The sequence below is a fragment of the Cryptomeria japonica genome, chromosome 5, assembly GCF_030272615.1.
Source record: "Cryptomeria japonica chromosome 5, Sugi_1.0, whole genome shotgun sequence".
Classification (NCBI taxonomy): domain Eukaryota; kingdom Viridiplantae; phylum Streptophyta; class Pinopsida; order Cupressales; family Cupressaceae; genus Cryptomeria; species Cryptomeria japonica.
Genome location: NC_081409.1, coordinates 394,508,469 through 394,533,402, shown reverse-complemented (window position 1 = coordinate 394,533,402; position 24,934 = coordinate 394,508,469).

Sequence of the window (24,934 nt, the reverse complement as noted above, 5' to 3'; positions counted from 1 at the left end):
GGATTCTGGATTCAAGATCTTCCTCAAGATGTTAAACTTCCTCCAAGGCACAAGGCTCTACTACCAATTGTTGGAATCCAAGAATACTGAGAGGGGGGGTGAATCAGTGTTCTACCAGAATGATCAATTTTAACCTTATTAAAACATGCATTCACCAACTGGTATACCAGTACATATATAATTGAAAGAAGTAAAACAACCAATAAGCCAATCACATAAATGAATACTATAACACATAGAAATAACGTGGAAAACCTCAAAGAGGAAAAACCACGGTGGGATTTTTGACCCACAATATCAATCCACTGGCCATATGAAGAGATATTACAAAATATAGGGGCCTGCACTTGTAGGAAGGCTTACAGCCTAGAGCACACTGCTCAATCATAAAAGGAGCCTCACTGGCTACATACAAATCAAGAGTAAAATCTGGAGAAATGATTGAACTGTAAAGATAGCATCTTCTATGCCTGAATACAGTTCCAATTAAGCTCTATTTGTTTCGGTCTGAAACCCTAAACCCTTATTAGAATACCCTCTTATATAAATATCCTCATATACATGATTTCTCCCATATGTTTCTCATCTCCACTAAATTTCATGATCTTACATCATACATATTCCATGCATATATACAAAATGATCTAATCAACTGACCTATGTCAGCTTACAAAGATAATTACAATATGAATATACATGTCGACTCAATAACATAAATACATGAATATAAAAAACAATTGCTGATGTCGGATCTCCCTTATGATGTCGGCCTCCAATACCGACAACTTGAAAAAAAATAATGTTGGCTTGCAATGTTGGTAACCTGAGAATTCATTCCAATCTATCGGTGCTGGTGTCAATGAAGTGCCTGCCGATACACAACTAAACCAAAATATGAAGCCAGAACATGTTGCCATGTTGCCATCAATGGAAACATATTGAAACCAACCAATTCAATGTTATAACACTTGTTACAAGCTAGGGTTGTCATTGCACCAAAAGGTCGACCTGTTAATGCCCTATAAAACCACTAGACTTAAAGAATCCACAGGAGGTTGTTAAACCATGTCGTGAATCCCTGCGAGGGACACTGGTGCACTGCTAACAACCCCCCTCCCAATGTCACTCACCATTTCTTGCATGATTTGAACCTATGACCAAGATTTGATACCACTTGTTACAAGCTAGGGTTTTCGTTGCACCAAAAGATTGACCTGTCAATGCCCAATACAACCACTAGACTTATAGAATCCACAGGAGGCTATTAAACCATGTCGTGAATCCCTGCAAGGGATGCTAGCCCATTGCCAACAAAGCTATGATGGATGTCATGGAGTTGTAAGATCATCAGTTGATCACATATAAATAGCTCAACCGGTATAAGGTGCAGATTGGAGAATCGATTTAGAACCTGACAAGCAAAGATGACCTGAGATCTATGGCTCAGGGGGAGTTCACAACCATATTTTATGATTCGTATCAGATAAGCTTGAACACAGGGAGAGAGAAAGTGTCTATGGCTTTACCAGTATGATTGAGACTTTGGGATGTTCTTAGGGTCCGTGTTTGTGAAGTATTACAATGTCTATTCAATTTGTATTTAATTGAAATCACAATCAGACCACCAGGAGAATTGCCTGCAAAGAGGGAGAGTTACCCGCACAGGGGAAGAACATACATTTGGTATCAAAGAGAATATAGGTGATATCAAATTGATATTAGTGTCAGCATCAACACTTGGTATCAGCAAATCTAGGTCAGAATAACCTTCTACATATCAAAGTGGAGATGATGCAGTTTGACCGACAAGTAAGTGGTATTCACTAACACATGTTTCTACAATTGGTATCAAACTTGTATATGCAATCGGTATCCGGTTTGTATATATATTTGGTTGCTGAGCAATTGGTGTTAGTTGGTGTCTAATCCCTCCATCTCAAGCATTGCTGGACGAGAGGATGCAGAGTAAATGGTCAAAGGAGGAGAAGCAACCGGTAGAGAAAAGGGAGAGAGAAACTCTGTCAGTGTCCTTTGCTATTGTTGTCAAAGGGGGAGAGAGAATCTTTAGTATGCCAGATACTACATGTGTTGACATCAATGCCAAAGGGGGAGATTGTTGGCATTGTGTTGTCATTGATGTCAACCGGCATACAATAGCAACTGATATGAGAGATTGTTGGTATAGTTGTCATTAATGTCAACCAGTAATGGTGTCATTGATTTCAATTAGTATAGCAGGTTATCAGTATAGCTTGTCACCTGTAAGAAGAGGATGTCAACCCATGAGTATACAAGTCTGTGTTGTAGAGAAGGAACTGGTACCTGGTAAACCGGTGGATGATGAGTTGACAAATGACTGGTAACTAATGTGTTGGTATTGAGTTGTTGCCAACCGGTAAGCATGTGCCCGGTATGCTAGCAAATGTTGAACTAATGAAGAAGTGCAGACACTGGTATGCTAGTGCGATGTCAATCAACAGGACTCCCACCGGATGAAGATGATATCACAGGTTGATGATATGACTGACAGAGAGTGTGACAAGGATCCACTTCCACTAGTAAGTGATAATGCTATGGGATAAGTCAGAGATATTAAAGGTAGATGATTGAAGACTCATACCAGATCAATAGGTGAAACACAAGGATGTCTCAGGTGCATGAAATCAGAGATATGCATCAAATCAACAAGAGTTGGCATGTTGTGCCACCGAGATGGAGAAGGAATAGTAAAGAAGTGATGGGTTTGTCATTTTGACAAACCAGTTGAGATGATGTTCGGGCTGATGAAGATGAAGGAAAGGTTGAGCAACTGCATACAAGGATGTTACCAGAATGCAAATGGAGTTAGATGTCTACCGGTAAATTTGACCAAGTGACAAGTGAAGAGCTCTTGTCTGATGAAGATGTGCTGCTGTGTTTTGGCAAGTGAAGTGACCGAGAAAAGGTGTTCCACTGGCATAACAACAATGTGCAAGTTTGAAGTGTTATCACTGATTAAAATTGGGTTTTTCTTTTCCCATGATTGGCTATGGTATTTTGAATTTTTTGAATAGGGTGTAATTCCAAGTGCTTCAGCTTTGTTCTAGACCTTAGGGGTTTAAGGGTTTTTGATTTTTAGATCCTATCTTATTTGTTTTAAACCCTCTGGTTTCTAATCTGTCGTTACTTTATTCACTTAAGTTATGGGTCGTGGGGTCGTAGGAAGTGTCCCCCCTTGTTATTTGCCTAGGTAGTTACGTTGATTATTCGAATTTTTTTTTTGCCTTGTATGCTTTTCTTCTAAAGTTGTCGGGCCTAGTAACTAATGCGCATCTCGCGGATGGATCTATGGTTCGTGCTATTTCGCTAGGTGAAGTTGCGCGTAGTTTATACCCCGCAAAATAGCGAGAATGAATGAGAACCGTCCATGTGTCATGATAATGACGTGGTCTGAGAAGAAAGTGTGGCCCCGTGGTTTCCTTCTGGCGAATGACAGAGTGACAAATCAGCGCCGCAGGTGACTGGATGCCAGGTGTTCATGACAAGTCAACGGGCCCACCATTCCTAAGAGCCTTTTCAAAGGATTAAATACTAATCAACTCTAGAGATGATTTGACAGTCGGCGCTATTTCGCAAGGGTAAGATGCTCACTCTTTACGCCCGCGAAATAGCGAGAATGAACGAGAACCGTCCACGTGTCATGATAATGATGTGGTCTGAGAAGAAAGTGTGGCCCCGTGGTTTCCTTCTGGCGAATGACAGAGTGACAAATCAGCGCCGCAGGTGACTGGATGCTAGGTGTTCGTGATGAGTCAGTGGGCCCACCATTCCTGAGAGCCTTTTCAAAGGATTAAATACCGATCAACTCCAGAGATGATCCGACGGTCGGCGCTATTTTGCAAGGGTAAGATGCTCACTCTTTATGCCCGCGAAATAGCGAGAATGAACGAGAACCGTCCACGTGTCATGATAATGATGTGGTCTGAGAAGAAAGTGTGGCCCCGTGGTTTCCTTCTGGCGAATGACAGAGCGACAAATCAGCGCCGCAGGTGACTGGATGCCAGGTGTTCGTGACGAGTCAGCGGGCCCACCATTCCTGAGAGCCTTTTCAAAGGATTAAATACCGATCAACTCCAGAGATGATCCGATGGTCGAAGCTACTTTGCAAGGGTAAGATGCTCACTCTTTACGCCTGCGAAATAGCAAGAATGAACGAGAACCGTCCACGTGTCATGATAATGATGTGGTCTGAGAAGAAAGTGTGGGCCCGCCAAGGTGGAAACGTCGGTATAAAAAGACACGCGGCCAGTATCAAGTGGAATGCGAAGGGGATTTCACGGCCAATGATTCGATGCCACGTGGTATTATGTAGCAAATAGAAAAGCGGGACCCAAAAAAAGGCCAAAGCCGTCAGTTAATCTAACGCTCGATCAAGTTTCTTTTGATTGAACGTTTGGCGCTATTTTGCAGGACCAAGCTGCCCGATGGTTATGCTTCGCGAAGTTGCGAAAGAGCGAAATGGAACACTTGCAGGAATGTTGTGACCCGTTGGAGTGAAAAATACGAATTCTCATATGAATTCAATTTCGAAGGGACGGCCGGAGCATGCGGAATCAATGTTACAGTTAAGGCCCTGAGTACAAATATTTGATTTCCTAACTACCAAGTGAAGATATCTTTTAAAAGATTTTGCAGAAGAGCAGACGCAAAGTTATTTCCTTCATATTCAGAGCAAGACGGTTCAGTTGCAGAAAAAGAAATTCCTTCAAGAAAAGATTAGGTTCTCTCATATTTTTGTAGCAATTCTTGTGTGGTGTTCTAAGTAAGATAATTCTTTTGTTGCAAGACTGTTTAAGAGTGATATTCATTTTGTTGCATTTTCAAAATGGCTCCTAAAAGGGAATTTTTGGGCAAGGTTAACTATTTAGAAAGAAGCGTATGTGATGATTTTTTAGAATAGTTGACGTTATCAACCAATCAGGCATCTAAGGCCAAGGAGTTAGTGCCCAGGGCTTCCCATTTGAAAATAGGAGAAGGATTGTATGACAAAGGTAATTGGCTGAGATATCCACAGGTTGGGCTATCCGGGTTGGGGTTGTTTAAAGTCGGATTTGGAATGAGAAATTCTCCTACTCCTCAAAACAGTATCTGGGAACTAGATGTTGGGAAGTTAGTAGTCCCAGGGGTATTCATGGATACAGACCTGCTAACCCAAATGGCATTGAATTATGATCCAGTCACAAGATGCATCCGAGATGTAAATGGGAAAACCCTTGTGAAAATTAATGCTGAAGAATTAAGGATAGCATTTGGGCTTAATGAGTTCACAAACTTCCTGGAACCCATAAATTTCACATCATTAGCCCAAGTTTACAGTGCACAGAGAAGTCATCTCAGGAATGGGCCTCTCAAGGAGCTTTTTGTGAAAATAGGAGGGTTAGTAGTTGTAGGACCCAATACACAAGAGCCCTTCTCATTGAGTATGTTTACCCTGAGGGCTAAAGGAATGTATTGGGCACTTTGTCAAGTCCTAGGAGAATATGCTGAAGCAGATATGCCCAATCATTACTTGCTAATGATTGTTCAGATTTTGAATCCTTCTCTTGCTATCACATTTGATTATGCTTCTTTCATTGCCGATGCTATCCATGGAGGGTTGATAGGAATAAAAAATGGAAAGGTGGATAGACCTTTCGGATGGTATTCACTCTTAATGCACCTTTTTCTCTTCAAAGGTGGTGATTATTTCGCCAGTGGACTAGACCTGGTTAAAGAGAAGGAAGGAGAGAAAATGCCAGTACAATTATGGAGTACTGTGTTGTCATGGGACAGAGAGGATGCTAGTTTCCTAAAGTTTGATAAATATTTTGCATCTAAAATAAGGACTCTCCTTTGCTCTGATAACCCAAGGGTCCCCAAGGTTCTTCTGGAATTCCTAAGGCCAAAAGAATTCACAGAGAACATCAAAATTGTTCATAACTGGGGTGACATGTATTTATATCCAGTCTCTACAGTTTTCAGAGTTTTTGGTTTCAGGGGTACTCCATTTTTGTTACCTTACCAGGTCCCTCTCAAAGTGGGAATAACGGAGATCCTTAGACAAATTGGTGGCCTACAAGAGGCAGAGTTAACAGGCAGAGGTAAAGGGACTATTTTCCCTGTAGCTACCATAGCCCACCAATTCGTAATAACAAAGGGAGGCTGGAATTGTTTTGAGGATTTTCTCAAACCTTACCATTTATCTACTGTAGTGTCCAGGTGTGCTGATCCAGAGGACTTCTTCAACGGTGTGTTCAGGAAGAAGGTAGCATGCAGAGGTACACCTCATCAATTCCAATTTCTTGAAGACCTCATCAGAAATGAATTTGATCTAGATGAGCAGGAATTAAGGAAAGAAAAGTGGGTGGCTTATAAGAAAGCCTTTGATTTTGTGCATCAATTTGATGCTAGCTATGACCCATTGTCTAGCTTCTTCCCATTGGAAGAAAAAATAAAGTTTTTGATTGTTTGCTTTGAAGATGTAATGCAAACACTAAAGGAGAAGAGGGAAGCTGTGATTAAAAGCAACCCTGAAAAGGCCAGAGTGATCCTAAGCAGGTCAGCTTCCAGCAAAGTAGTTCCTCCTGGTGATTACACATTGCACAAGAAATCAGGTTATAGTATGCTAGTGCCTACAACAGGGGAGCCCTCTACATCCAAAGGAAAGAGGAAGATACAAGATGTCATTGACATCCAGGATAGCCCAAAGAAGCAAAGGGTGGGGAAGGAAGTGCAATCAGATACACCTTTGTATTCCCCATCCCAATCCCCTATCCATATAGGAGATGAACAAGCAGCAACTGAATACCTCTTGCAGTTGGGTAGCTTAGGTGAAATCGCATACACCTATGATGAAGTGGAGGAAAGGATGCCAGAAGAGCCCATTGATGCTAAAATGGACATCACCTCTACTAAACTTAAAGGCCAGGAGTGGGATCCTGAGATAAAAAAAGGCAAGTAGTGCCTTTTTAGCTGATGACAACTTTGTCACATCGGAAGCATTTATGCAATTCATTTGGAAACATCATATAGATAGATATAATGCTAGATGTGAGACAAGAAAGGCTGAGCAGCCTAATAAAGATCCAGCCTCAGTGGAGGAAGAAATAAAATAGGAGATGATGGAAGAATTCAAAACCATCACTCCTGAGCAGGGAAGAGATCTAGTAGCACAAGCTGGAGTGCTTATCTTGCGAGAGTGGGATATTGCTGATGCCCTGGTGCTAGATGCAGTAAGGAAAGAGACCAAACCCATGGAAGGGGTTACCTTCAATAAGGATAATGCTGCACTAGTCATGTGGTCTCTCAAGAGAAATGAGAGCAAGAAAGGCAAAGACACCCCAGGGTCAAGTTACCTTGGTGGAATGATGGTAAAAAGAGTGCAGAGTACAGGGGTAGTAGAGGCTGCAAGTACTGTGTTAGAAACTGCAAAATTCAGTGTTGTAGTGGTGGAGAAGGAAGCCAAAGAGAAGAAGGCCCTCCAAATTAAGTTGGAAACAGTTTTAAAGGCCTATAACAGTGCCAAGGAGGAGGTAAGAGGCAAAGATAGCATCATTGCCAAGTTGCATAGCCAACTGATGGGACAACACCAACAAGGTGAGTCTTCAACATTGATGATTTCCTCTTCTCCTGCAAGACCTCCGCCTACTAGCCCTATTATTGAATTTCCACCATCTCCAGCACCCTCCACTTCTCAAATGATTGAGATCACACCCCAAGAACTAGAAAACCTGAAGCAGGCTCAGGCCTTATATGCAGGGAAATATGAGGAGAAAGTAAAGGCCACAATCTCCAGTTTTGCAGAGACAATAAATGCCTCATTGCTTTACAACAATGTGGAAAAAGTTATGGAGATATGGAATGAGCTGAGAAGAGATAAGGCAATTTTGACACCCATTTTTGACAGATGGAGGCCTAGGGAGCAAGATCTAGAATTCATGCGTGTATCCTATGATGAAGCGAGAGCCAATCCTATTATCAAATCCACTTCTGATGTCGCTAAAGCTTTATTAAAATTGGCAGCAGAAGTGGATAATGTGGATAGAAAGGTTAATTTGTGTAAGAATGAATACATTGATCAAGTTTTTGAGTTGCTCCTAGGAGTTTTTGCTAATCCAGATCAGTTAAAAGACAAGCAGATATGGCTTAAGGAGATAGAAGCCAAATTGTCAGCAAGAGTCAAAGGAATCATTGATCTTGATGATACTTCTTTCTTTGTAGTGACAATACAAGAGATAGAAAAAATTAAGTCACATTATGGTTTTCTTAATTCAGAAGTCAACAAACTGAGGAATTCTTGGAAAAGGTTGACTAAAAATAAAGATGATGTGATTAATTTTTCATGGCCGACAGAAGAAATATATAGTGAGTGGGCAACTAAATATGCCACCCAGGATCCGAAACAGTTGGAGAGTGCCCCTGAAAAGATAGAAGAGGTTGCAACAGAATAACAGGTTGAAATAACTACAGAGGCTGAAAAATGCTTGTAACAGCTTTTGCGAGAAGCTTGTAACTTCTTTATTTTGTAACAAACTCTCCTAAGAAGGTCCGAAGCTTTGTGCATCCATGTGGTTATAAATGGATACCAGGACTAGAGGAAAAGATCATCACAAAAATTTTGTAAGAAAACGCCACAAAAATTTATCTGAGCTTTTCTAGGTTTAATGGAGAATCAGAATTTATTGTAATTTTTCTTGAACTAAATATCAATATACAGGCCATCGGTTTTGAGTAAAGCTTTGTGTTGTCTTCAAGTTTATTCATAACTTTATTTATTGTTTTCATTCTGAATAATCAAGGGTTGTTCCGTTTGAATGGAATTGCAAGGCAATTTTAGTATAAGTGCTTGTTAGCTTTTCTCTTTAGGAGGGAAATTAAATACGCAAGATCACTCATACCAGTAATTTCTTTGGGAGGAACTTTGAATTTTGAGGACCATAGCTTAGTTTGGAATGCTTGAATTCTCGTATGTGTCAGGCATATATAAGGATTAATAGAAACCAAACCGATGGGTAATATAAAGATGTGTTGTTTAAGGAGTTTTATCTAAGTTTAGATGACTTTGTGACCTTGGATAAGGCACTGGTATTAACTGAAGTTGTTTATTGCATGCTTTGTTGATTGAAATGCTGAGATTAAGTACAATTTCTATCCTTTGTTTTCAGTTGATTTCAAGGTGAATAAATCCACTGGTTTTCTGGACTGGTTTGCTGTGGGTTTATGTTCGAAAGTGTAAATTTAATTCACAAAGGTATACCCACCTGGGCTCCGAGGAAGCCCAAAGTGTAGAAGGTCTATCCAAACCTTGTCATATGTTGCCTTGAAAATTTCTTTATCTTTGATATCTCTTCTGTACCAAGCTTTAAACCATATTAATTTGAGGATGTTAAAGGGAATCAGATTTTGAAGACAACATGAAGGATGACTAGTTAGGGTATAATCGATAGGGTTAGTGAACTGGTAGATGAAACTAGTTGTGTGTTGTGGTCAGTGACATAGTCTTAACTGACACAGTGGTCTGAGCAAAGGTGGATGCCGATGATGATGACACATAGGACACAGGTTTCATGCATGCGGTGGTTAGTGAAGTGTGAGTCGGTGAGGTCATTGTCAATTGAGTTTACATTTATGGTTGACCCCAAAAATCATGAGTGAGTTACATAAGTTTGTTGCTCGAGATCAAATGAACTGAGGAGATCTAGGATGCACTGATCGAGTAGATCAGAGCAAGTGAAGGAAACCCCATCATGCATGATAATCAACAAAACATAAGAGTGACATATCAGGTTGGTTGCCAAAAATAGAAAACATGTATTGGAAGGCATGATGTTGGCGGTGATGTGCAAACAATCATCTCTGAGACATGATCTGATTTGATTGGATTTGATGTGTCTCATGGTTGATGAAGGAACCCTTGCATGCCAATGGTTTGAATGTTGGTCATGGCGGGAAAACACACATAAATATACCAACTAAAGACCAAGATGTATTGATGCATGCAGAAGATTAGGTGTCAGATGTTGACGAGTGGAATGTGAAAAAATAGTAGAGAGCCAACCAATCAGAGAGTTCATTAGAGATCATAGAGACTGAGTATTGGAGGTGCAACTAGTGAGAGGGTTAAGTAGAGGCTTAATCAGGAAGGTCAAAGTGACCGGTAAACTGCAAAGTGAGTTGCAGTGGTGTAAACCGGTGGTGCTAGAACCTGCAGAAAGGCAAAGAATGTGTTGCAATGTAGTGGGAGTGTTGGTGAAGATCTGGCAAGGAAAGATCTGAGAAGGGCTGACCGGTAAGGAGAAAACCAACAAAGATCAGAGTGAAGAGTACCAGTGGTGGCAAGCAGCAGTGCATCTGATAGAACATAGTACCGACATACAAGAGGTAGAGGTTGAACTAGTAAGGTTGTAGCAGAGAGTGAAGGAGAGGAGGAACTAAATGAGCTGAGGACCGGTAGAGAATAGAGAAGAGGAAGACCAGTTGAGAAGAAGTTGAACCAATAGAGTAAGTTGAGTGTGAGAGGTTACAAAATTCATTTGTAACAGGGTATTAACTATTTTATTGATATATGTCATTGTATTCATTGAGTTGGAGCTTGGTGCAGGGGTTGGTGCTCTTTGGGTTGGTGCTCCTTGGGTTGGTGCCCTAAATTAGGGGTGTGTGCTCCTTGGGTTCATGCCCTAAAGCAGGGGTGGTGGTCCTTAGGTTGGTGCCCTAAATGTTGTAACCATTATTTTTATTGATGGTAGAATGGAGCAGTAGACTCCAACAAAATTGCTCACCAAGGTTTTTCCCATTCTGGCTTTTCCTCCTACATGCGGTGTTATGTGATGTTCCTTTTGTGTGTGGTTACATTTGTTTCATCCTCCTATCTCACTAGTATGTTTTTTTTATGTTAGATCTGCTAACTAGTATAGACACCTTAGGATTAAAAGGTTAAAGTTTGGAAACCATTGATTCTCCCCCCCCTCTCAGTGGCATCTTGTGTTCAACACTTTGAAATTGAAATTTATATTTACTTCGGTATTTTTTTTCATTGAGATTTTAAGTTTCAACTATTGGTATTTTCTTTCCAGTAATCAACATTAGATTTTGTAATGGTAGGAAAATGATGAGTGATAGATCAAGAGGAAAACTAACCCTTTCCCTCAAAGAGAGATGAGAGTTTCACTATTGATTATCCTTCAAGCACTTTTCACAATTATATTAGGAAGATAAGGGGTAATTCACTAGATTCAATCTCCACACAAAGATGATAGATTGATTTCTGAATGAATTAAGGATGTTATGATGATCCCCTTATTCCTTTGTTTGATTTAGAAAGGAAATTGATTGAATTATGTAGTGCAAAAGTGACAAAGAATCGATTATAACTTGAGATCTGAATATGGGATGAAGCTATGCACCTAGATCTGGCAGTAAAATGTTGAGACAAAGTCGCCCTGCGAATTTGATGAAAAGTTGTCCGGACTGTGGTGGGAATGTACACAGTCCTCCGAAAAATCCGCGAAACGAAAAGGGTTTTTTCGCCCCTGCAAATGAAGCCTGAATCCAAAAGTACAACTATGCACATGCAACCTACACACATAAAAGAGAGGGAAATGTGTTGGGATTGGGGGTTTGCCTTTAGGTCAAACCCTAGTTTTGGAATTAACCAAGTAATGAAAGAAAGTACTTGCAAATAGATGTAAATGAAAGGATGAAGTGTAAATCACCTCAAGGGATGTTGTAGTAGCAATGTTGATAGAAATGTTTGTGTGGAATTGTACATTGGAATCAATCTCCTCTTCAATGGTTGAATCCTTGACTTGAATGCACCACCTAGCCTTGAAGGGAGACTTGAGAATACTCAATGCTGGAAAAGAATGCTTGAATGATTGAATGCTCTTGAATGCTTGATCGCTTGTGAATTTTCCACTTATCTAAATTATGGAAATGAGAGAGAAAATGCCCCCTTAAATACATGTTTGAAGGATTTTAATTTCATCATGAGCCGACATCAGGGAGATTTCCCGCTTAGTACACAACCCACAAGACATGCTCTAGAAAGGTCCTACCCCAAAATAGGGTAGGGACAGGGGTGCCACACCCCTATCCCACCCCATCTCCAAGGAAGAGTGCAAATAGAGTGATGCAGAGGCCAAGGAAGAAGTTGTTTTTGCAAGCCGAGCACTCTGTGGTCTTTGATCAGGCTAGAGGATTCGAGTTTGCATGCATGAGGACCCTAATGTGGTCGTAAATTGCTAGGGTCACAATTTTATGACACTATATTTAGCCCCCACTTTAATGAGAATATAAGCGTATGACAATACTACCGGTAAAGTACAAGGAAACAAAACTGAAATGCTTTCACCACATCAAGGAGGAAAGCCCCCAGTGGACTTAGGATCTTACGACTTTGATTCACAAAGTAAAAGGGAAGATCGCAAAGGGGAGAACTATGACTGCAAGTAGCAAAGTTCCCTTCACTATGAGTCATGAAAGCAAGGACACAAAAGATTACAATGCAAAGAAAAGTTCACTAAGTAATTTTAAGTATCACACGAAGGAAAGTATGAGCGGAGTGTATGCCCCCATGTTAAAGTGATAGTGCACGCCTTATCGGGAGCGATTGTTTTAAGGTAGGATACACCCAAGAGAAAGAGAAGGAGGGAGAACACTATCTCAAGGATTTATCCCCCAATCGAGGTATAGACACAAGGATAATGAACAAAAAACATGAGGTAGTGTTGCTTTCCTTGGGGTCAGTATGCTATATGATAACTCATGTATATCATGTATGTATGTTCATATAATAATCTTCATTCCCCAAAGTAGGACACTACCTTGGAAGAAAGGGAAGAGAGGATGTCTTTTGAGTCAACATGAAAGAGACTAAGAGAAGATCTCAATGCTTTGCATCATCCCTAAGTAGACATTAAGGGAACAATAGAAGAATAGGGATACATATAGAAGAATGGTCACAAAAAGAGAAAGAAAGGAGAGAAAGATCTGCAGTGCTAATATTGCTAGTCTAGCATGACATCCGCCTCCCAATATTGCTGACCAATATTTTGGGAAGGCGAGAAACATGCCAAAGGAGTGATATCAATCACAATAGATGGAGTTATCACAAGATCCAAACAAGGACTACACTCATGTTGTAAGTCACTTTGTTTGATTCTAAGAGATAGGATTAGGGTTTGTGAAAACTCATCCGACAAATGTTTGTCCACATCAATATATTCATGCTCACTGTCAGAAGAATTAGGAGTTGTATTACCATTATGAATAAAATTTTCACCCATTTCTTCATCAAAGTTTAAAGCAAGAGGAGAAAGAACATGAATAGGAGAAAAACCATTACATGTTTTGTGTAATGTATGATTTGGAGATGTTGGTTGAACATCTTGCGTAGGAGAAAAGGGAATCATGTCAACTATTGGAGTCTGAGGAGATTGAGTATTTTGAGGGATAGCTTCACGAGCTCAAATATGACATCTTCGTTAGTGTTATCTCACACAAAGATTCTGTTGAGTCTTAGTGGAAAGCTGAGAAGGAGGAGGAACATTTGAAGAAGGAGGAGTGGTGTTCCCCTTAATAGTGGAAGGTTTAGGTTGAGGTCTTTTTGGTTGAACAATAGGAGAAGTAGGCCTCTTCTCTCGATAAGAGGAAGGAGATGGAACTGCACCATAGAAAGGAGGAATATTAGGTGTAGGAAGGAGACCAGGTCCATCATGAGGAGGAGGTATAGGTCTAACCTTAAGAATAATATTGGTGTTCTCCTTAAGAGAAGGTAAAGTCACATCCATAGGGGTAGGTGGACAATTTTCCTTAGGAGGAAAATTAGTTCTATCCGAGAGGGGAAGAACCTCATCTTGAAGAATAATAGGAATCTCAAGTGTTGGGGATCTAGGTTGACTTAAGGATAAGATCATATCATTCTTCCATTTTTGATAAGATTGAAAAAGAGCATCACTCCTTGATGGAAGAGATTGAAATTGTTTAGGCCAAAAGAGATCAATAGGAACACAAGGTCTTCTTTCGGATAGACAAAATAAGCTATGGTTCACTGTTATGATTTCTCCATTGTGAGGAAATTTAAGACACTTGTGGATTGGAGAAGAAATATCCTTAATGGAAGATAGCCAAGGATAGCCCAACTTCACATAGAATTGCTTAGAGGAAGGTATGATAACAAAGTCAACATCCTTGGATTTAGTATGGACTTTGACAATAAGGGTAATAGAACCAATGGTAGGACAAGAGAAGCCATCAAATAACTTCCCAACTACATTAGAAGCATCATATAATGGTTTATACAATATTAAAGTGAAAAGATACTCTTCAGTTATGACATTAACCATGTAAGATGGATCAATCAGGGCACTACGGAAAGGGATATCCTTAACCTTTACAACTATATATAAAGGGCCATCAGGTGCTCTAATGGTCTCACTAGGGTCAAATGTAATGCATGGATCCTTAAGCGTATCTTGTGTTTCTACCATATTAACCAAATTTGGAGCCATACAGATGAGTGTTTCAAAAGAGAGAGAACTAGGCACAATCTCAATAACGTTAGAGGTATGAGATGGTAAGGGATAGGTGAAAATCTTAAGATTTTGATTAGGAGGAGCAACTAATTTATTCCCTTTATCATTCATACTTTCCACAAATATAGTATTATTATCAATCAAGTCTTGAACCTTATGTTTCAATGCAAAACATTTCTCAGTATCATGACCAGGTTGACGATAAAGTGGCAAAAGGAATTGTTATCAAAATGAGGAGATGCAAGTTTGGAAGGATCAACTTGTTTTATAGGAGGCAGCTTGATAAAATTTCTATGCAATAACTGAGACATAATACTATGCAAAGATTCATTCAAAGGAGTAAACTGTCTTTCTCTTTGGAAAAAATTATAAATAGGAGGCACACCTATTGTAGCATTCACATGGTTGTTGTTGGTTGGATCATTGAACTTGATGAAACTTTTTGTTGGTTTTAACTTCACAAACGGTTGTTGAACACTCTCCCCCTTATCACTCAGAGCCATAGGAGTGGATTTCTCCATTTGACTCACAACCAGTTGATAATTGTGGAGTGTTGCGCACAACTACGGAAAGGAAGTAAAATCAGACAAAAGAGGATTTTCCCTGATATCTTTTTGTAAATTAGAAATGAAAATTCTTTGAATATCATTATTAGGCACATGAAAAGAAATTTGAGCACACAAATTTTTATACCTACCAATGAAATCAATCACTTTCTCTTTAACACCTTGTTTACAATGCATTACATCAGTCAAAGTGATTTTAGGACCAATGTTATTTTGAAATTATTAGATGAAAGCATGTGCTAGTTGTTGAAAGGAAGTGATAGAATAAGAAGGCAAAGAGCAATACCATTGTAAAGCCTTATCTCTTAGGGTTCTTGTAAACAATTTTGCAAGCAATCGTTTATCATAAGAAAAATCAGTACACAAGGTTTGAAATGTTTTGACATGCATAAGAGGATCACCTTTTTCCATTATAGAGTTCCAATTGAGGGATCTCCACATGTTTAGGTGGTGTTGTTCACCAAAAGTGATAACCCAAGTATACCTGCAAATCTATCTATGAGATAGCCAATCTCAATCAATGAAACACCTCAAGGCTTGGACAACATGACAAGGATACAAATCCTTCTACTCTTCAAGCTCTGCAAAACCTAGGTGGGTATACCTTTGATGCATTTAATCAGACCTATTACACACAAGACTACATCAATCAAAAGCAGATGGATCTCAAAAGGTTCAAAAACTAAGAGATAACTGCAGATGGGCTAGATCCACACTTGCAACTCAACATTTTGAATCATGAGATGGAGGGACACTTCCACATAACATAAAATATAAAAGATATTCTGATTTTGGATTTTTAAATGGTGTTATGACAACCTTTCAATATTACAAGAGACCAGTGCCTTATGCAGGCCACAAAGTCATGCATAAAACTGGATGAGAAATCTCAGATGCAAGTTCTTTTCAACATTAAATTTTCATGTATCAATGCCTTATATTAATACAATCCTCTGCTTTGTCACAAAACCTTACTTATATGTATATATCCAATATGCATTCAAAATCATTAATGCTGGGTTTTACAATTTAAATCCTTCCTTGAAGAATACCCAAAAGACAACATTACACTCTTAGAGGAATCTAAAAGAGACAACTCAAATTATCCTTGATAATATGAAATTATATGAATCTGAGTACATTTTGGAGACAATTTCATGGAAATTCACACATGCCTTGCATATGTGTGAACCTGCAAACTGAAACTAAACCTACGGTAAAGACAACACTGAAAACATAGACGAACACACTGTCATTTGCATTGATAAAAGGATGCCATCACTAGAACTTGCAATTTTGGATTTCTCCCTTGGAGCAAATCTCTCAAAAACTAGAACCCCTACAACTGAGAAGAATTTTGAATAAGAAGGAGAGGGAAGAGAATCAAATCTACAATTGAAAATTGCCAAGTGTCTCCCCTCTAACTAAATTTTGTTCTCGTGGATACTGCTTCCAAAATATCCCACATTTGTCAAAATTAACCCCATAATTGGATTCCTCACTTCGAGAGCTTTCCGAAAATATATAACACTTTATACCTTGGCCAAAAATTGAGTCCTGGGCGAATTAATTCCCCAATGTGCACCATCATTTAAATTTTTCATTTATTAATATAGTTTAAACTATATAATAAACAATTTTAATTTTAATTTTTGCCCCTGATGTGCTCTGACGCTTTGCCACGTGGCGACCTCCGATTGGTCGATGGGGTTGACCGGACGCCACCTGGGATGACACCTCATCATTGCCACATGTTCTCTTGCTCATCCGTCACTTGGCTGCCACGTGTATACCACCTCAGTGCCACGTCATTGCCACTGGACTGCCACCTGTGCACCACGTCACTGCCACCTCACCGGGACCCGCCTGTTGGACATCTGACTGTACCTGCCACCTGGCTTTCATAACTTCGTGGGGTGTAACTCATGTGCATCTTCCTTTCGCGAAATAGCGTGAGCCGTTGATCTCTCTCGAACTTGCTCACTCATTAACCGGGCCTTCCTCTGCAAAATTTACTTGTTTGCCTTGGGAAGTGTGCCTACGTGAGGTCCACCTGGTCATCGCTCAGTCATCTCCTCTGTCACCTCAGGAAGCATGCTCACGCACGGGCCCACCTTGGGTGCCATCAAGCACCATCCGTCAAAAGCCTTTAAGGCTTAGACATTATACTATTGTGGAGCATTGGATATAAACATTAAAAAAAAACACTTCCCAGTGCATGTGGGATAATGATATTAAGCCTGGAGCTTCATTTTAAAGCCTTCTCTGAGTGACTACCTGGAAGTTTCATTTGCCAATGCGATTTGGTTGAAAGCTTCTGAGTTTGCCTCCTTCCCATGCCACGCTGAAGGATCTGGAGGAATCAATGGCGTTTGCATTTGTTGCAATAAACTTCAACACTGCCACCAAGTTCAGCTCCATTACCATGCAGGTTCTTCTAATTCCAAGCCACGGGGAGGGAGGAGGAGTGCGAGGGAGGAGCCACCACTGGAGAACTCCATACACCACGTTATGATAGAGAGGGAGGATGATGGAGTTTCAGTGCCTTGCTATTTTCCACGTCCCTCCCTGGTCTCCTACGCTGCTCCAAAGGCTTCTACGTAGGGGCATTACTCAGAATTTTATTACACTCCAAAGCCATGTACATGGATGCATTTTGCATTGTCTTCTCCCACCATGCTCCATGCAAGGGATTCAACACCGAGCACCTTGCTGAGTTTTGAAAACTTCAGTCTTCCACCATGCTACGTGAAGGGAGGACGATGTGGAAAGGAGCTCCAAAATTTGCATACCAATTTCCATTGGAAGCCTTTGCTTTGGATCATGCTTTCAATGCCTAGCAAACACATCCACCACCAGGGAACTTCATACACCACGCTGGACTTAGTTGTTGGTTTGCATTTAAATGGAATTATGTGCAATCTTACCAGCTACACATCCACCTTGGAGGTCCTTGGTTGCTGCTGAGACCATGTGAGGGGGGGCGATTTGAAACCAAAATCACTCAATGCATTTAATTGAAACATTCACTACTTCGCTTAACCTTAGCGCTTCACATGCATTTGCTTGAAGCTTAAAATCCTTATGGCCACTCCACAGGGGAGAAGATGTTCCAACCGCACGTCTACCTTGGGAGTCTTCTGAAACCCTTTCTTCACCAGCCACAACACGTGAGGGGAGAACTACGCAGAGGGAGTTACTTTCATTTAACAGAGGGTTATAAACCTTGATTTTAGATGAGTGTAAGATAGTGGAATCGGTGCTTCGATGAGACTTTGGCAAACAACAACACTCTCATCGAATTGAGATAAATGTGAATCAAAACTATGGCGTTCATGATCATTCAGGTACAGCTACCTCAAACCGTCGGACATAAACTGAATAATACAATGAGATGGATGCTGTGAACTAAGAATAATAGATATATCAATTTCTGGAAGGAAGCTTTCTAAATCACATTGGATATCTAATCCATACATAGTGTGGCACTTGAGAGCGTAGGGAAAAAAAAAACACCATAATGTAGTCTAAGAGCCGATGCTTGAGATGGGTATCATCGGGATGGCGAATCCCGGTATTGGCTTACCTTTCAAAGTCCATAAAAATCCCAATAGTTTCGGTAGTGATGAATTTCCATTACTTGCCACATCCCATTTCAAAATTGCACTAGTATTTGCATGTTTACCATGAACACGTAAAATGCTTTGGTTGTTTTGATTGAAAAAGGCATTCCCATTTTGCATTATCTTCTAGTGGGAAACATAAAAATATTATACTCCATCCATGGATGTCAACATTATTCTGGAAATGCTCATAGGGCCAAGTCGCCAATAAAATAACACTACGCAGGCATAGGCCAGGTCGGGACCCAAAGTGGGTCTGACTAAATTTTTTTTCGTTTTCAAGCTATTGGCCTCTAGAATATCTTCACAGACCTCAAACATACCTCTGGGAATGATCAGCATCGTTTTCGGATCATTAATCCGCATTTTACAACCTTCAGGCAATTACATCACAATTTTCGCATTTAATTGCGAAGACATAATTTTCAAACCTGTCAAAACACCTTTCTGGAGCTCGCCATCTGACAGGCGTGTACTCTGATATACAAGCATGAACACTGCCAAGCGGTTTTTCAAGATGAGTCCCGAGTAAAGAGATATTAATTTTTGAAAATGCCCAACTGGCTTTGTCGACACTGCGGACCTGATGAAGTGAATGTCCTGGCAACACATGATGCCTTTCTCAAAAATATCAAATGACCTCCGTAGGTCCTCAAATTCGGAACATAGGTACCTTAAAGTACATATTAAATCTTTGAATTCTCAGTTCGATCACCAGACTGACAAGATACAAATGGTACGCTCACAAAAATGGCTACATTAACTGATCTAACACTGGAGTGCAGATAATTGAAAATGATAGCTAAATGAATCCTTTTGAAAACCGATCAAACGGATTGGTAGAGCCTTGAAATTTGAAACATGGCTCATCATTTATACCAGCATTATCTCGAAATAATCATTATGGAATGACGCTTACTGAGGCAAATTTTACACTTACGCGAAACAGGGCTCCAACTAGCTGTCGAAACAGGGACTTGCCAAAACACACAAACTGCAAACGGATTCGGCTTTGAAAACTAAGCAAATGGATTCATCAAGACTTGAAAATTTGTAGGGTAACTCACTTTTATGTATGTAATTGAATCCATTTTGAATTTATCCATGACGATCAATAGGGCAAAAGATGTAATAGCTCAAAGAAGGCTACTCAATAAAATCTGTATTTGTGCCTAAAATGCACTTCCAGCTCACCCCTCAAAATGGGTACCTCATAAAATTATCCAAATTGAATTCTGAAAGTTGCACATCACTAAATAGGCCAAATGAAAGGTGTGGGACATGAATCTCGAGCCTTACCCTCTGAAAATCAACTGGCCCCATTTTACCCTCTCGCAAACTAGGCCCTTCAAACTGACTCATTTAGGTATGCAGAGCAAATTTTTGGATTGGGCCTCTAAACTTGACTCAATTTTAATCAGTCCCAACAGGTGGCATGACTTTAACAATATCAAGAGAAAGTGGGCTCGCAACATCAAAGGTGGGCACACTAAACTTGGATTGACTCATGGAAGCAATTTGTTGTTGTAAGGAAGACACAGTTTGGGCAAGATTGTTGATTGTCATTTCGGTGGAAGAATTCATGTTAGACATAGGTGATTGAGAAGGTGGTGTGATGTTGTTGAAAGAAGGCATGGACTAAGAATAAGGTGGTGGGACACTATGATAAGTAGGAATTGGTGATGATTGGGTAGGAAAAGGGACACTTAAAGGAGGAATAAAGTTGTTGAAGGAATTACCCCCTTGTGTCACATTGATTGGTTGAGGAATAATAGGAATACTCATGGAAGACATAGGTATCGATGGAGGATTAAATGAAGAAGAGGGATTGCCCCCATGACCCATGGTTGTAGGAATGCCATTTTGACTTGAAGTAGCCATGATGTTGGATGTGAAAGTAGGAATACTAGTCATAGGATTGGTCAAAGGAATAGAGGAATTGACTTTTGTTGAAGGTTGTGAGTAACCTAGGGTTTCAACACAACTCTTGATAGGCAAGACATTAGAATAAAAAATATGTGCAATGCCATGCAATATATCAATTCCATTCTTCTCACTTTGAAGCATGCGCTTAAGACCTTCAATTAATGGAAGAGCTTCACTATTAGGGTATTATTGGGACATCCATTATTGAAAGCTATCAAATTGATTGTCTAATGTAGAAAGTTGATCTAAAGAAACCCTAGCTAAAGCTTCTTCTTCATCACGAGATCCATCAATAGGCACATGCTTAGGATGGGAATACTTAGCATGATCCTCATTAAAGAAGTCACCCAAATTAGGCTCCATCTCCTCGGTAATTAAACCTTGGGAAGATTTAATTATAATGCTTCATCTAACGGGGATAGGATAGGTAGGACTAATAGTGGTAAAACTCATGCACTAGAGGAAAAATTTGAATTTTGAATTGTGGAATAAAGCTTGCAAAAATTGATTAATGCAAATTTTAAGAAAATAATGATTACACAATTTGAACTTTGTTGGAGGAAGGGAATGACACAATTTCCAAAAATGAAGCAAAATTGGAATTTTTAAAATAAGGCCAAGGGAAGACCACTTAATTTTAAAATCAAAATCTTTATAAAATCAGGGCAGACAATAATTAACCTCTTAATTTTAAAAAAATTCTTGAAAATTGAAATGTTGAATTTTGAAGGTATTTCCGATTCTAGAGGGTTCAAAAATTGATAAAATCAGCCAATCTTCTAGATTTAGGCTATTAAATATAGTCAAAGCAGTCTCCCAAAATTTTGGGAAAAAAACCAAGGATCGTGGCGGGAACGCACATGGTCCAACCAACTTTTTTTGAAATTTTCAGGGATGGATATTACAATAATTTTAAAGCTAACCCCAAAAATTTGGCAAATTTTATGATCTCTAGATGGGCAAAATTAAGGCACAAAGGTGAAAATAGGACCCTATTACGTTTTGGAGAAAAAGAGGAATTGAAGTGCAATTTTGAAAAGGGTCAAATCTAATAGATAGGGACACCTTGGAAAATGCTTAGAAATCTGAATTGAAATGAAATTGATCTGAAATTCACACAAATCCAATTAATTTTAAAAATTAGGGTTTGATGACCTAACCACTTAATTTTGAAATTTGAATTTTGGGAAAAAGGGGGGAAATTGAAAATTTGAATTGTAGGATTGAAGACAAATCTGAGAACAATTAGAAATCTGAAAATTAAATGGAAATCCAATTTTTGCACAAGTTCAAGATGATATTTGAAAATTAGGGTTTTAACAAGTAACCTCTTAATTTTGTAAACTTTAATTGCAAATTGAACAAGACAATGAGGAAATTGAATTTGACAAACAAAATAATTTTCAGATCTAAGATAACCACAAGCAATTTTTACAAATAACAAGTTCCATTTTGATTTTAAAAACTAGGGTTTTTAATGATTTAACCACTAAGTTTGCAGAAATTTGAAACTTGTAAATGAAAAATATGCAATGTTGCTCAAAGGAAAGCGTGCAAGACGTCGGGTTCACCAAAATGTAATGGTGGGAAAATGATGAGTGATAGATCAAGAAGAAAACTAACCCTTTCCCTCAAAGAGAGATGAGAGTTTCACTATTGATTATCCTTCAAGCACTTTTCACCATTACATTAGGAAGATAAGGGGTAATTCACTAGATTCAATCTCCACACAAGATGATAGATTGAATTATGAATGAATTAAGGATGTTATGATGATCCCCTTATTCCTTTGTTTGATTTAGAAAGGAAATTGATTGAATTATGTAGTGAAAAAGTGACAAAGAATCGATTATAACTTGAGATCTAAATATGGGATGAAGTTGTGCACCTGGATTTGGTAGTAAAACATTGAGATAAAGTCGCCCTGCAAATTTGACGAAAAGTTGCCTGGACCGTGGTGGGAATGTACACGGTCCTCCGAAAAATCCGCGAAACAAAAATGGTTTTTTCCGCCCCTACAAATGAAGCCCGAATCCAAAAGTACAGCTGGGCACCTGCAACCTACACATAGAAAAGAGAGGACCCTAGTTTTGGAATTAACCAAGTAATGAAAGAATTTACTTGCAAGTAGATGTAAATGAAAGACTGAATTGTAAATAACCTCAAGGGAGGTTGTAGTAGCAATGCTATTAAAAATGTTTGTGTGGAATTGTATGTTGGAATCAATATCCTCTTCAATGGTTGAATCCTTGACTTGAATGCAACACCTAGCCTTGAAGGGAGACTTGAGAATACTCAATGCTGGAAAAGAATGCTTGAATGCTCTTGAATGCTTTATTGTTTGTGAATTTTCCACTTATGCAACATATGAAAATGAGAGAGCGAATGCCCCCTTAAATACATGTTTGGAGGATTTGAATTTCATCACGGGCCAAAATCGGGGAGATTTCCCGCTCACTGCACAACCCACAAGACATGCTCTAGAAAGGTCCCGCCCCAAAATAAGGTAGGGATAGGGGTGCCATGCCCCTATCCTACCCATGTCTCCAGAGAAGAGTGCTAACAGAGTGATGCGGAGGCCAAGGAAGAAGTTGTTTTCGCAAGCTGAGCACTCTCTAGTCTTCGATCAGGCTAGAGGATTCGAGTTCACATGTGTGAGGACCCTAATACAGTCGTAAATTGATAGGGTCGCAATTTTATGATACTATAGATTTGAAGTTGAATGTTAGCATAAATGCTATAGATTAAATTGGTAATAGTATGGTTAATGAGATGGTTAGTTTGATGGTGAAAATGGAAGCAAAACTGTTGTTAAGTTAAATCATGGATTTAGGTGTTATGTTTTCAGCAAGCGTAATTAGATCTCAAATTCTACAAGAGTAATTTTATTTACTTTCAAGAACTTAATTTAGATTGAAATTACTAGACTTAGAAGTAATTTCAAGTTTTCTAGGGAACTCCATGATTTCAGCTTAATTCGATTTTGTTACATTTCTGTTGTCAAACTCAAGTCTTTTAGGAATAAAGTATTTAGAAATTTAGATTTTAGTTTGATTGGTAGTTAATACTGAGAGCTCTTGATAGCTCCTGACTGACTCCTGACAGAGTTTGAGCCAACTGTTAGTCATTGTTATACAGTGCAAAACCCCCCAAAAATTGTACTATAAAGAGCCCTTATCACAAACAACTTTAGACACACCTCGGTTTGATATTGAGATAAATTAAATGGTGAAAGTTGATAAAGCAATGACCTTTCCCACCACTTAGACTGCTAAACCAATAGATTTGAGCTCGGAGTCGCCAGGTGTGCGTGTATATCTTGCCTCAAAAGGCTGCAACCACTACTGCTCACACCAAAACAATAATAAATATGGAACTTATATGAGATGAGATAGCTCAATCCGTGGACCACCGGGCGTGCCAAAAAATTGTTGTCACCAAGATTGCACCCATGATGCTTAAGATGAAAGCTCAGTAATCTTGTGAAACATGGAATGATTTCCAAGCCTATGGGTTGCCTATACCAAAAATAGATCTCCAGAGAAGGCTGGTTCCCTTATGAATACCTCCTGCAAATATCTTTTTGGGTAAAGGGATAAAAGGATAACTAGAATTTAAACCTATCCTACGAGGAGGTGATGCGCCAAAATCTAACTAAGACTTGCACAAATTAGAGGATCTTGAAAATAAATCACAAAAAATCATCAGATCATTCACCCATTAAATATTTCAAGAAGTATTGAAAAGGAAAGTGCTTCTATTTTATTAAAAAAATAAAAAAGTCTGCTATTACAAAGCTCAGAAAATGAGTTGCAATACTTCATGCCTAGTTGAAAAAGCAAAGGGCAGAAAGAAAAGAACTAGAGAATAAGATAGAAGAATAAATAGAAAAGAGGAGCTGACCTCAACTGAAGGCTAACTGATTAGTGTATGATGCTGGACTCCACCTCCTTTTCTTCAAACTCGGGCTATCTATAAGTCTTCTTTCTTAGAATATTCTCAAACTTGCATGACTTTAACTTTAAAATCTCTTTGTATACATGCTAATTGAAGTTCCTTATTTTATTTCTCTTTTTATTTTCCTCGTGGAAAACTTTGGAGATTGTCATTTGATGTTGCTACTAATTTGTTTTGCTGTTATAGGCCTTGTCTTCTTCAAACTATCTTGAATGGACTGCTTGTGCATACCTTGTAATGGCCTTGTCATATTATTGGCTATGAACTCTCATGCTACTGTGTCCTTCTCACAGTTGTTCTTAATGTCACATTG